We start from the raw sequence: 14,858 nt of genomic DNA, 5'->3' as shown, positions 1-14,858 counted from the left end.
GTTGATCTTCAGGGTTAGAGACGCCTATTTCTTCCTCTGGAGCAAGTTCTTCTATAGCAATCAAACCAGTAGGAAGATTTTCGGTGATAACTCGTTCTACTCTAGGTGAATCTGGAACACTAGAAGTCGGAGTAACAGGTTCAGATATTTCAGGTTCTTCGCCTGTATCACTAGCAGACGAAAAACTACCAACAAGTTCAGAAACTGTAACAGCTTCGGGTTATAACCTGTCTCTAAGCCTTGGTAATTTGAATGGACTACCAAGGAAGATTCTCCTTCTTCAGGTGAACCTACTCTACTGCCACTAGGAGGAGTTACAAGGACCTTTAAACCTTCTAGATTGTCGGGGTCGTCTCGAGGAGGTGATCCCCTAAGTCTACGGGATCTTCTCAACAATTCGACCACAGAAACAACTTCAGGAGACTGGCCCCGAAGTCTACGGGACTGTCTCGGTAATTCCGCCACAGCTAAAACTTTTAACTACTACACACGAAAACAAAGTAAAATCTCAAATCAAACCACCTAAAGTCTCTAAAGAACCAAACAAATTTGAATCACACGCCTAAAGAATCTAGGGCGCCAAACCAAGCACAAACAGTAGCCTTCCAGACCGAAAGCGCTAGTTGGTGATGAAGCCCAACATCGTCGGATTCAGTACAGAAGTGGCGGGTGGAACAGTTACCCCGGCAACCTGCTTAATGAATAGACCGACACAAGTTCCTCCACTTTAACCGTCTCGAGTGAAGTGAATCCCCCGAAAAATCCAAGTGAGTCTAGCCGACGTCTGCTCCAGGTACAGTGGGATATTCCCTCCACCGTCACCTCGGTAGAATCCTAAAGATAATGGTCACTAAGGTTACCAACCGCAACAAATGCACCTGGGGGAACAGTCTACACTCCGACAGCACGCAAGGGCAGAGTATCAAGCTCAATCCCCTTACCGGTTCCTTGACAATAATCCAAGGTTTACCGACAAGTGACCCCTGGCTCCTCGATAATGGTTAATCCGAGGTTTACCGTTTGTAATACGTGCATGTCTGGCGTCGTTCCCAACGAGGGGGGATTGATCTCCTCACTGGTTCGGACACGAGCTCGTGCTTCTCCTTTAAGAGGAGCTTTCCCAGAGTACAAATGAGACAATTGGATTTATTCTATCACAAGATAAGCTACTTGTTTGGTTTTGTTGTCTTGGAGAGTTAATTACTCACCTACTCCAAGACACTAGCCTGATCTAAATTGGTGTTTCAGAGCCCTAGTAAATAAAAGTTACTACGTCGATTTTACTTTAAGCGTTAATTTTATGGTTTTTCTTAAAGACAAAAGGTAGCGGAAGTGAAACCAATGGTGTGTAGACTCGACTCAAACCACTACAAAGATGCACCTAAGATGATTTGCGCTACTTTTCCTTTTTCAATGAAATTCCTAACTAAGAGAGTTGAGAGATGCAAATTTTATAGAAAACAACTTTCTTAGTAAAGACAATCAAAGAAACAATTCTCTTTATCTTTCCAAGCATACAAACATGACCACTCTTTACGTGCACGAAAAACTCTTTTTCTTTCAAAACTTTTCAAAGCTACTTGAAACAAAACTTTTCAAAGGAGATGTTTTTGTATTTTCTCTTTTTTAATAAAGCATATAAATCTATCTTAACGAAAATCAATCTTAAAAGCTATAAAATCTATGAAAACTTCACTCACAAGCAAATCAAAAATGAAATTACTCTAAGCAAACCTAACGAGGCAAAAGCCTACAAAGATGATTCTAGGTTGTTTTACTTGACCAAAATCAAATCAAGGACCAGCTAATGCAGAATCAAAAGACTAGTCAAAACAAAACTCAAATCTTTTTGTTCTTTTTGTAAAATGGAATTCAAGACTTAATCAACAAGCACTTCGAAATTTGCCCAAGAGACCAATCAAAGGTAAGTTGCTCTCACAGGTAGACTTTATGACAGGTCTGACTTCTAAGAATGCTGACAAAACCAGAGAGATCTAAGGCTTGACAACTTCTACCGCCAAAGTCACTACAAGAGCTACTCAAAAATCAAACCCTAGGGCTTAAACTTCTATGAAATCCACTAAAACACTCAATGCTATCGAAACAAGTTCAGGTGAAGATCTTTGACAAGAGACTAAGGGATCTGGGCAGTAAAAACTGAGAAAAAGCAAAATCTAAGAGAAAAAATGCAAAAAATGAAATTTTCTCAAATTTTAGCAGGGGACGCAGGCAACCCGTTAAAACAGGTGCGGGCCCGCTCTGTGCACACAGCGACAGTGTGTCCAGGGACGCACTGTGCAATACTCAGAGGGTGCGTCCTACTGGAAAATTCAAGAAAAACTAAAATGAATCTAACCCTAAGCTAACCCACCCAAAAACAAAGTCACAGAGCCAAAAACCAGAAAAATAAACCAATTTTCTCAGAGCAAAGTTCATACAAAGGAAAAGACTTTCACATCAATGGAGTCCTTAGTGGAGTCGCCAATTTGTCAGGCGGAAAGAGTCGATTGTGCGGACACAACCAACCTCCCTAGGAGCCTAAGACTCTCTAGTGACAAACAAGACAAACAAGAGCAATCCTTCTCTAAACATGCATTTACTATATAAGAAATCAAGTGTTTAGATCCTACCTGTAGTCCCACGCTGTTGTAGCAGTCCAGCTCCGCTGATCCGGATGAGCTCCTCCTTCACTTTGAAACCTGCATCCACTAACAATCAAATGATTAAATAGCACTTGATAATCTCATAGAATAAAACATATTTAACACATAGACCAAGGAGTACATGAAACAACTCATAAATAACAAGTTATTGAGAAGAATGGACTCATTTGCATTAATAGGTAACAAAAGGAACAAATACAACTTGAGCCTTGGTGTTGTGCAAGTCCCTCCCAAGGTCCATCAAGAGTTCTCCTTTACTTTGACAAAGCTCACCCACTTCCAAATAGAACAAGCAAAGATGGCAATCTCTCCTCACAAGATTCTAAATGGGAGTCCTAATTCCAGCAACATCTACCCATAGAAATGTATAGCTTCCAACCTCCTCTCCTTCTGGCCCAATGCCTGTATTTATAGTGCTCAAGAGGAAGTTAATCAGGTCCACCATCAATGGGATAATCCCCTCTTTGGATGGGATAGCTCCCTTATTGATGGGATAAGTTCCTCTTTGGTAGGGGTGCATGAACCATCTGGAGGCGCTCAATACACGTCGAACAACCTTCTAGAATGCTCTAGAAATGACCACAAGTAACTTTTTAAAGATGAAACTTGCGCATTTTGACCTTTACAGGGGGACGCACCTGCCCCTTTACATACAGAGCATCCAAAGACGCAGTTTTTGTGAACATTGGGTGCGTACCCGTAGGTAAGGTTGAGAGAACCTGCGTACCCAGAGATAAATACATTTATAAAGACTTTCTCTCTTTTTGGAGTTTGACATGGAGAGCAGAGGCATAAGACTTGCCTAAGAGGATAGCATGACTGTTGATAGAGCCATACTAACTGTAAATAGTCATGGTGACATTTTTTAGTGTAACAATATCACTCACAACTATAAAGACGGAAGTGCAGTTGCCCCTAGTCTTCCACAACCTATAAGGTTGAAACCACAACAATTGGAAGAAAAAAGAGCAAAAGGGCTTTGTTATAGTTGTGATAGCAAATACACTAAAGGTCATAAGTGTGCTGAGAAGAAATTATTCTACATAGATTGTGAAGAGGAAGAAGAAAAGGAGCAAGAAAGGTCAAAAGAAGAGGATATGCTCCAGGAAAAAAGCCTAGATGAAGAACAAATAAATCCGACCATATCTTGTAATGCATTGGTGGGAATTACCACTCCTCAAACCATCAAGATAGAAGGACAAATCAAGAAGAAAAAGGTAATAGTGTTGATTGACTCAGGAAGCAGCCACAATTTTATTCACTGTAGGGTAGCAAAAGAATTGAATTGATTCCTATATCCAGCTCCAAAGTGTCAAGTGATGATTGCAAGTGGAGGAACAAGAAATTGCTCTGGAAAGTGCCATAATATCAAGCTATCCATGGGAGAATATGTATTGACTAGCCCAATGCTTTCCATTCCAATGGGAGGTGCTAATGTTGTACTAGGAGTCCAATGGCTACAATCCTTGGGTACAATAGCTTTTAATTTTCAAGAACTTTTCATCAAATTTTCTATGGAAGGAAAGGAAGTTTAATTAAGGGGTATTTCAGAGAAACCAGGAAAGATAATCAGCTCTAATGGTATGACAAAGCTTCTAAAAAAGGAGCAAAGGGGTGTAATTGCACAATTATGTTCGCTAGATGTTTCCAAATTAGAATCATCTATTTCTCCAAATCTTCAAAAAGTCCTGGACAATCATTCCAAGGTATTTGAGACTCCCAAAGGTCTCCCACCTATGCATGATCATGATCATGCTGTTCATCTGATTCCAGGAAGTGTTCCTCCAAACATCAGGCCATACAGATATCCCTATGTCCAAAAAAGTGAAATTGAACGTATGGTTGCAGAAATGCTAGAGGTTGGTATAATTCAACCGAGTAAAAGTTCTTTCTCTGCTCCAGTAGTATTGGTGCACAAGAAGGATGGATACTGGCGCATGTGTCCGGATTATAGGGAGCTCAACAAGCTCACTATTAAAGATAAGTTCCCCATTCCTGTCGTTGATGAATTACTGGATGAATTGCATGGATCAATTTACTTCACCAAGTTGGATCTTCATTCAGGATATCATCAAATCAAAATGAAGATTGAAGACATTCGGAAAACGGCATTTAGAACTCATGAGGGTCATTACGAATTTTTGGTCATGCCTTTTGGCCTTACCAATGCACCTTCAACATTTCAAGGTGTTGTGGCTCCACTTGGGATAGTGTGCCCTTGTGGTACACTAAGAACTCGCAGGTCCAGTGCCTTACCCATTTATGACAAACAGAAATTTGCTTAACAAGCATGACTGTAGGAGAAAGAAAGCTACATCTACTGAAAAATGATCAGTTGACCTTGAGCTTATTTGTATTTACCTATACCTACCTACCCTAACAATTTCAACTTCCTTCTGCTCAATCAATATGAAATTTCCAATGTAGCCAATCATTTACCTTATCTGACATTTGAGTCCTTTGGCTGCATCGGAGTTCAGAGCTACAATGGTATTGTGATGACCGCTGCCACTGGAATTGTCTCGGATCTTTATAAGTAAACTGAAACATTGGAGAGTAAAACTCTTCCATGTAATCAGCTATAGGATCCCAGAATACACGATCAGCTTGATTTTTCTTGTAACTTTCTGGCTGTGCAAACTGATCTACAACAGCAGTGTGCATCTCCTCAAGCGTAAAAGAAAAAGGAACCAGCATTCTTTCCTTGTGTTCTGTCACAGAAAGCTTCTGAAAATAATGATCATGATCATGAAAACTATATGCCTGAATTTGACCTTCTAAACCTTCAATGTCTTTCTCAATGTCTTTGGCAAATTCATCAAAAAATTTCATCTTATCCTCTGCCTTGCAGTCAAAGGATTTTAAATATGAGGACAAGGACAAAGAAAAATATTCATTTGTTTCTTCTTTGCTATAATCATTATTCCATTGTTTAAAATCTGCAACTGAGGGAGAGTCTGCCACCAACTCTGACCTATCTATCCATTCCTCCAAAAACATGAGCCAAAGGTCTTGAAATGACTTAATGGATTTGACAGGAAAGTTTTCCACCCATTGTTTGCATTTCCCTTGAAGTGAATCATAGAATAACCTTATGCAAACATCCTCATGTTTAACTCTAAGAAGCTCAGCAAAATGACAGAAATCTGAGATATGCTTCAGAGTTAAACTCAAATCTTTTCCATTAAATTTGGGACCATTCCTTAGAAAATATGCATCCTTGGGAAAATGATTTGGGAAACCATGAATTCCTGAGAAATCTATGCATGCATACCTTGAACTAAGAATGGCAGCTTCTGGGTCCTTCATAACTCCAGTGGAATCACCATGAATGTATGAACTTTGAATTCTTCAACAATGGAGTCGCCAAGGTAGATTTGCAGCCTCGAAAAACCTCTTTGAACTCCTGCTACCTTCAGAAATTCAATCTTAAAATTACGGGAGTGAGTAATCTTCAGTCTCCCGGCAGACGCACCAAAATGTTATCACAAAATCATGTACTAAGGGCTGCTACCTAGCAAGACTTCATGAAACTATTTCAAACCAGGCTCTTAACTAAGGCTTAGCCTCCTTAGTCTGAGAGGGCTCTCTCATAGGTTATTGATATTGAACAAGATGGCTAACTCTTACAAGACACATGAAAAATAAGCTGGCTGGACAGAATTGCTTCCCATTGGGCTTATGGAGTCTCATACATTTCAGTAAACAAAAGCACTGTCTTTTCATGGAAGTCAAGGCTCTTTACATCAGATGTTCAAACATACTTTACAAAACCACAGCTTGCCAAGCATACAGGAAGTCAGAGCATTAAACATGAATTCTGAGTGATTATGTTGTAACAATACTGTAAAAAGAACACTAAGAGAATATACCACCATACATTTGAACAATATGATCTATTGAGAATCTTGAGAAGAAACAACAGTTGTTTTTCTATTACTGTAATCTGCTTCACATAAACCAAAACAGTCTTTTCTAAAACCATCCCACCCTTTGTTTATTTCTCTTTCAGCTATTTATAAAGTTCTCCTACTTGACTCCGATTCCTCTGAGGGGAATTCGAAGTCCTTTCCTAATGACACCTATTCACTTTTAAACTAACTAATAAAAGCCACTTTCCTACTAATTGACAGCTCTGGACTCCTAAAACAATTAAAACTCTAATTCTACATCATGCTGGAAAAAGCATTTATTACAACCAAGCTTCACTCTCTGCCAAGTGGATTACTATAGCGGTAGCTTTGATGGCCTTAATTACAATGAACTTCATTCTTTGACATCTGCTTACTTTCTGGTGGTGGCTGTGATGAAACTTTAATGCTCCATGTTTGTCTTTAATGACATATCTTTCTGTTACCCTGAAACATAGGCCCCTGTTTGTCGGTCTTTGATTTGCCTCAACATATTCGAATCCTAAGGAGTATGCTTTTATCCTTTAATAAAAAGAGCGGGCTGCCACGTCCTTAATGTGTTGTAGGCTGTAATGATGGACAGGTGTCTCACTTTTTTTAAAATTCCCGCTTGTATACCAAACTGCCTGTTTATGTTAAAAACACCACCTACAGCAGTTTCGTAGCGCGCTACGAAACTGCTGTGTGATTTAAAAAAAAAACACAGTTTTTCTCTAAACTCCTCACAAAATTGAATAGCTACTGTTTGCTAGGCTTCACAGTTCACCATTTGAAGGATATTGCCATCGTAGACAAACCCACTGGTTGCAGCTGTTGCTATTGGTCATTATGGAAAAACTACCCTGTTGGTGGCTTCCTTTAGATTCTTGTCAAAATATGGGTATGGATTTGGATCACAGTATGCTGGAAGCTTTTCAAACTTCACGAGAAGATGACGGAAACGTGATTCAAACCACCCTCTCCAACTCTGAAAATCATCTTCATCTGAAGCTGTAACATGGATTTGAATGAAAAAATCATAACTAGAGCAGAAAGGAAACTGTTCAAAGAGTACATTCCAGTCACCACTATTTGGCAAGGTGCTCCAATTTAACTCCATTTTCATTATTGCATCCCAGCCACGTGAAAATTCTGACTTGAGTCTTTGTAGGGTGCTTCTTGTAACATTGTAACTGCGGCAACTATAGGGGTACACTGGTATGATAATTGGTATATGGTGATGTCTATCTGATCCATCAGAATAATCAGGCTGGGTCTCCACCAATGTCACTGGAGTTGGCCACTGCCAATGTGCATATATCCAAAAGAATCTTGAAACCAGCATACTGACGGTGGCATTTGGAAACATTTGGCAAACCCGTGCAACAAGCACAGCCCAGTGTATTCCTTCAGGAAACCCGAAAGTATGTGAATATATTCCTCTCCTCTTTGCCCAAAACTTGATACATCTCAGGGTGGAACGGAAGTTCTCAATCTTGGGTACTAGCTGAAGGATCCGTGCTGTAACTCTGCATCCATTCAAACTTTTGACAGTTGTATCATCAATATTCTCAAGCAATTTTTCATCGAGAATATCCATATCTTCTGGAATTGTTCTCAGACTCATTTGTCTTCTGACATGCTTCTTGCAAAGCTTGAAATGTCTTGAAGTTCTTTTTCAGTAGTGATAAGATAGCCTTTTGCCTAAAGATCGCCCCTAAAGTCTTATTTTTACAATTAAAACAGAGACGGACCATGCCATCCCATTCCTTGAAACTAATTGGAGGAAGAGGATTACAGGGTTCAATAAGTACAACCGAGGAGTCAACCTTTGGAGGAGGCCTGAAATTGTTCTTGCCAACTTTGAAGAGATGTGAAACACGAGCTAGCAATTTAGTATTCACTGAAAGCTGGCAATACAAATTATCTCCTGGATTTGCAACAAGTCTCATAGCAAACTCTCTTTGGAACATGATAATGGCACATCTAAAAATTGGTCTGTGTGATAACAATTTAAATGTAAACGGAGAAGATATCTGGTAAGGAATATTTGCTACACACACACATCGAAATAAGGCAGTTCACATTTGAGAACATCTCCTTGAATGGCCTGCAGCCGAATGGCACTGCTTGTGCCTTGTACCCTGCGCTGCAATTCCAACACCATACGAGGATCCAAACCGATTGCTATTACCTTCTTGGCTACCTCTGATACCTAGTTCTGCGTTTTCTCTGATACCCACGGTTCAGAATAAAAATACAATCAATACCTTATCACACTCTGCATCAACTGAACATATTGACTGTAACAAATACCCATTATTATTGTACACAATTTTGAGATGACAAATACGGTTCTGTTGGTTCCGAAGACTAAAGTTGCAGGCCCTTGCTTATGCGCTCCCAATGCACTTATGATATTTCCAAGTGCCAATAAACCCTTGTTAATGTGAACACCTTCTTTGAAACGGAGACCATCCGCACCTGTCTTCTTGTCTCGTTCAGAACCTGCAAGATCCACTAAGTGAAGCTTTGCACATAGAAAATCTTCACACCGATCTTCTGCAGTACCTGGATCACCACTTAATGCCGCATCCCATTTCCTCATATTCACCATGTTGATTGTAAAGATAGCATGAGAACGACTGTATTGATTATTCATGTTAGTGCTTCCAGTAGCTCGACACAACGACCCTTGAGCTAAAACAGAAGCCATTTCTTCTTGAGCGGTGACATCTATCTCTGTTACACCTGTAAGATTTATTCCACCATTAGCTGTTTCCCGAATTTGTATGGGTGACTTTACATGGAGTGTTGGCTTTCCACTACCCGGACCATCTAGCTTCGCTGCAGCTGGAGGATTTGGGTCAAGTAGATCATGCACTTCTTCTTTCAGAATCAATCATTACAGTTCTGCTGTTTCCTCCAAGAGAATCCTATCTCCTCCAGCGCCATTTGTATTATCACTTATGTTGGTGCCAGACAAACGAGCTGGAATGGCGGTTCCTATTGAAAGTGCATTATGTTCACCTCATAACCACCGCAACTTTTGCTTGTACAACTGTCAACCGTCTCTTTGCAAGCACCCATATTATGACAGGTTGCATTACCGCCAACTTGGAACATGAGTGATACAGAAGGGCAACTCATTTCCATTCCTTACACATAATGATATTCCCCCGGTACCTTTAGCAGAAAATGTTAGCTGAATGCTCTTCTTTTCCTGAGCTCCACTGGGCATTTTTTCCTGCTGTTTCCAACAGTGTATGTACAGTGCGTGGTAGAACATGTGGAGGTAAAGAGGTTGTCACAAGTGTAGTTTTTCGCCTTTTACAAGTTGCTAAAACTGTAGGAACATGTTTCTGGAAAGAGAAAAGCAAGCTGGATCTTTTTCAAGATTGAGAAGTTCAAATGACACATATGATGACTGTATAAAAATCAATCTTTGAACATGAAGTCTTACTCCTGTGTAACAGTTATCAACAATTTTTCAAATGTCTTGATCTAGCTTTGCTACATCTACCGGAATTGTAAGGTCAATCTCCTTGAGACCGAAGTAAAGAGCATTCACCGAAGTATTGGGTAAAACATCACCAGGATTTACCATAATGCCCTCAGCCACAAAAGAAGTAATTATTAAACATGTTTCCTCTTGAAGATTAATCTTAATGAGCTGCAACTGAACAACTGTTTGTGATGGACCAAGAAGGCTCTGGTGTGGCTCTAAACACTGCAGTGTCAATAGTAGTAAGCACCATTCGGGCAGGAACCTTATCATCAAAATTTAGTATATGAACCTTCTGCTAAAAGCTCGAGCCAATCCCCAATTTCGTAGCGCGCTACGAAACCGCCTAAACATGTAGCGCTGCGAAGCTGCTAAAAGAATTCTGGCGCTGCGAAAACACCCTGTCTTTAAGCTAGGCTAAAAAATTTTGGCAACAGCATTTTCAGTGATAACAGTGGCTCCACTTGGGATAGTGTGCCCTTGTGGTACACTAAGAACTCGCAGGTCCAGTGCCTTACCCATTTATGACAAACAGAAATTTGCTTAACAAGCATGACTGTAGGAGAAAGAAAGCTACATCTACTGAAAAATGCTCAGTTGACCTTGAGCTTATTTGTATTTACCTATACCTACCTACCCTAACAATTTCAACTTCCTTCTGCTCAATCAATATGAAATTTCCAATGTAGCCAATCATTTACCTTATCTGACATTTGAGTCCTTTGGCTGCATTGGAGTTCAGAGCTACAATGGTATTGTGATGACCGTTGCCACTGGAATTGTCTCGGATCTTTATAAGTAAACTGAAACATTGGAGAGTAAAACTCTTCCATGTAATCAGCTATAGGATCCCAGAATACACGATCAGCTTGATTTTTCTTGTAACTTTCTGGCTGTGCAAACTGATCTACAACAGCAGTGTGCATCTCCTCAAGCGTAAAAGAAAAAGGAACCAGCATTCTTTCCTTGTGTTCTGTCACAGAAAGCTTCTGAAAATAATGATCATGATCATGAAAACTATATGCCTGAATTTGACCTTATAAACCTTCAATGTCTTTCTCAATGTCTTTGGCAAATTCATCAAAAAATTTCATCTTATCCTCTACCTTGCAGTCAAAGGATTTTAAATATGAGGACAAGGACAAAGAAAAATATTCATTTGTTTCTTCTTTGCTATAATCATTATTCCATTGTTTAAAATCTGCAACTAAGGGAGAGTCTGCCACCAACTCTGACCTATCTATCCATTCCTCCAAAAACATGAGCCAAAGGTCTTGAAATGACTTAATGGATTTGACAGGAAAGTTTTCCACCCATTGTTTGCATTTCCCTTGAAGTGAATCATAGAATAACCTTATGCAAACATCCTCATGTTTAACTCTAAGAAGCTCAGCAAAATGACAGAAATCTGAGATATGCTTCAGAGTTAAACTCAAATCTTTTCCATTAAATTTGGGACCATTCCTTAGAAAATATGCATCCTTGGGAAAATGATTTGGGAAACCATGAATTCCTGAGAAATCTATGCATGCATACCTTGAAATAAGAATGGCAGCTTCTGGGTCCTTCATAACTCTAGTGGAATCACCATGAATGTATGAACTTTGAATTCTTCAACAATGGAGTCGCCAAGGTAGATTTGCAGCCTCGAAAAACCTCTTTGAACTCCTGCTACCTTCAGAAATTCAATCTTAAAATTACGGGAGTGAGTAATCTTCAGTCTCCCGGCAGACGCACCAAAATGTTATCACAAAATCATGTACTAAGGGCTGCTACCTAGCAAGATTTCATGAAACTATTTCAAACCAGGCTCTTAACTAAGGCTTAGCCTCCTTAGTCTGAGAGGGCTCTCTCATAGGTTATTGATATTGAACAAGATGGCTAACTCTTACAAGACACATGAAAAATAAGCTGGCTGGACAGAATTGCTTCCCATTGGGCTTATGGAGTCTCATACATTTCAGTAAACAAAAGCACTGTCTTTTCATGGAAGTCAAGGCTCTTTACATCAGATGTTCAAACATACTTTAAAAAACCACAGCTTGCCAAGCATACAGGAAGTCAGAGCATTAAACATGAATTCTGAGTGATTATGCTGTAACAATACTGTAAAAAGAACACTAAGAGAATATACCACCATACATTTGAACAATATGATCTATTGAGAATCTTGAGAAGAAACAACAGCTGTTTTTCTATTACTGTAATCTGCTTCACATAAACCAAAACAGTCTTTTCTAAAAACATCCCACCCTTTGTTTATTTCTCTTTCAGCTATTTATAAAGTTCTCCTACTTGACTCCGATTCCTCTGAGGGGAATTCGAAGTCCTTTCCTAATGACACCTATTCACTTTTAAACTAACTAATAAAAGCCACTTTCCTACTAATTGACAGCTCTGGACTCCTAAAACAATTAAAACTCTAATTCTACATCATGCTGGAAAAAGCATTTATTACAACCAAGCTTCACTCTCTGCCAAGTGGATTACTATAGCGGTAGCTTTGATGGCCTTAATTACAATGAACTTCATTCTTTGACATCTGCTTACTTTCTGGCGGTGGCTGTGATGAAACTTTAATGCTCCATGTTTGTCTTTAATGACATATCTTTCTGTTACCCTGAAACATAGGCCCCTGTTTGTCGGTCTTTGATTTGCCTCAACATATTCGAATCCTAAGGAGTATGCTTTTATCCTTTAATAAAAAGAGCGGGCTGCCACGTCCTTAATGTGCTGTAGGCTGTAATGATGGACAGGTGTCTCACTTTCTTTAAAATTCCCGCTTGTATACCAAACTGCCTGTTTATGTTAAAAACACCACCTACAGCAGTTTCGTAGCGCGCTACGAAACTGCTGTGTGATTTTAAAAAAAAACACAGTCGCGCTACGAAACTGCTGTGTGATTTTAAAAAAAAACACAGTTTTTCTCTAAACTCCTCACAAAATTGAATAGCTGCTGTTTGCTAGGCTTCACAGTTCACCATTTGAAGGATATTGCCATCGTAGACAAACCCACTGGTTGCAGCTGTTGCTATTGGTCATTATGGAAAAACTACCCTGTTGGTGGCTTCCTTTAGATTCTTGTCAAAATATGGGTATGGATTTGGATCACAGTATGCTGGAAGCTTTTCAAACTTCAAGAGAAGATGACGGAAACGTGATTCAAACCACCCTCTCCAACTCTGAAAATCATCTTCATCTGAAGCTGTAACATGGATTTGAATGAAAAAATCATAACTAGAGCAGAAAGGAAACTGTTCAAAGAGTACATTCCAGTCACCACTATTTGGCAAGGTGCTCCAATTTAACTCCATTTTCATTATTGCATCCCAGCCACGTGAAAATTCTGACTTGAGTCTTTGTAGGGTGCTTCTTGTAACATTGTAACTGCGGCAACTATAGGGGTACACTGGTATGATAATTGGTATATGGTGATGTCTATCTGATCCATCAGAATAATCAGGCTGGGTCTCCACCAATGTCACTGGAGTTGGCCACTGCCAATGTGCATATATCCAAAAGAATCTTGAAACTAGCATACTGACGGTGGCATTTGGAAACATTTGGCAAACCCGTGCAACAAGCACAGCCCAGTGTATTCCTTCAGGAAACCCGAAAGTATGTGAATATATTCCTCTCCTCTTTGCCCAAAACTTGATACATCTCAGGGTGGAACGGAAGTTCTCAATCTTGGGTACTAGCTGAAGGATCCGTGCTGTAACTCTGCATCCATTCAAACTTTTGACAGTTGTATCATCAATATTCTCAAGCAATTTTTCCTCGAGAATATCCATATCTTCTGGAATTGTTCTCAGACTCATTTGTCTTCTGACATGCTTCTTGCAAAGCTTGAAATGTCTTGAAGTTCTTTTTCAGTAGTGATAAGATAGCCTTTTGCCTAAAGATCGCCCCTAAAGTCTTATTTTTACAATTAAAACAGAGATGGACCATGCCATCCCATTCCTTGAAACTAATTGGAGGAAGAGGATTACAGGGTTCAATAAGTACAACCGAGGAGTCAACCTTTGGAGGAGGCCTAAAATTGTTCTTGCCAACTTTGAAGAGATGTGAAACACGAGCTAGCAATTTAGTATTCACTGAAAGCCGGCAATACAAATTATCTCCTGGATTTGCAACAAGTCTCATAGCAAACTCTCTTTGGAACATGATAATGGCACATCTAAAAATTGGTCTGTGTGATAACAATTTAAATGTAAACGGAGAAGATATCTGGTAAGGAATATTTGCTACACACACACATCGAAATAAGGCAGTTCACATTTGAGAACATCTCCTTGAATGGCCTGCAGCCGAATGGCACTACTTGTGCCTTGTACCCTGCGCTGCAATTCCAACACCATACGAGGATCCAAACCGATTGCTATTACCTTCTTGGCTACCTCTGATACCTAGTTCTGCGTTTTCTCTGATACCCACGGTTCAGAATAAAAATACAATCAATACCTTATCACACTCTGCATCAACTAAACATATTGACTGTAACAAATACCCATTATTATTGTACACAATTTTGAGATGACAAATACGGTTCTGTTGGTTCCGAAGACTAAAGTTGCAGGCCCTTGCTTATGCGCTCCCAATGCACTTATGATATTTCCAAGTGCCAATAAACCCTTGTTAATGTGAACACCTTCTTTGAAACGGAGACCATCTGCACCTGTCTTCTTGGCTCGTTCAGAACCTGCAAGATCCACTAAGTGAAGCTTTGCACATAGAAAATCTTCACACTGATCTTCTGCAGTACCTGGATCACCACTTAATGCCGCATCCCATTTCCTC

At 39.7% G+C, this 14,858-nt stretch overlaps 2 pseudogenes; both read right to left on the bottom strand.

The window, feature by feature from the left end:
- Nucleotides 1–8,136: 8,136 nt before the first annotated feature.
- LOC149222308 (uncharacterized) lies at nucleotides 8,137–9,508 on the bottom strand (annotated as a pseudogene).
- A 3,591-nt stretch (nucleotides 9,509–13,099) lies between these two features.
- Nucleotides 13,100–13,879, bottom strand: LOC149222307 (nuclear poly(A) polymerase 1 pseudogene; annotated as a pseudogene).
- Nucleotides 13,880–14,858: the final 979 nt, after the last annotated feature.

The sequence above is a fragment of the Pinus tabuliformis genome, chromosome Q, assembly GCF_031772625.1.
Source record: "Pinus tabuliformis cultivar Carrire ecotype Pingquan chromosome Q, CPIR1, whole genome shotgun sequence".
Taxonomy (NCBI): Eukaryota; Viridiplantae; Streptophyta; class Pinopsida; order Pinales; family Pinaceae; genus Pinus; species Pinus tabuliformis.
Note: the sequence above shows the minus strand (reverse complement) of the source record. Positions and strands in the feature narration are given on the sequence as shown.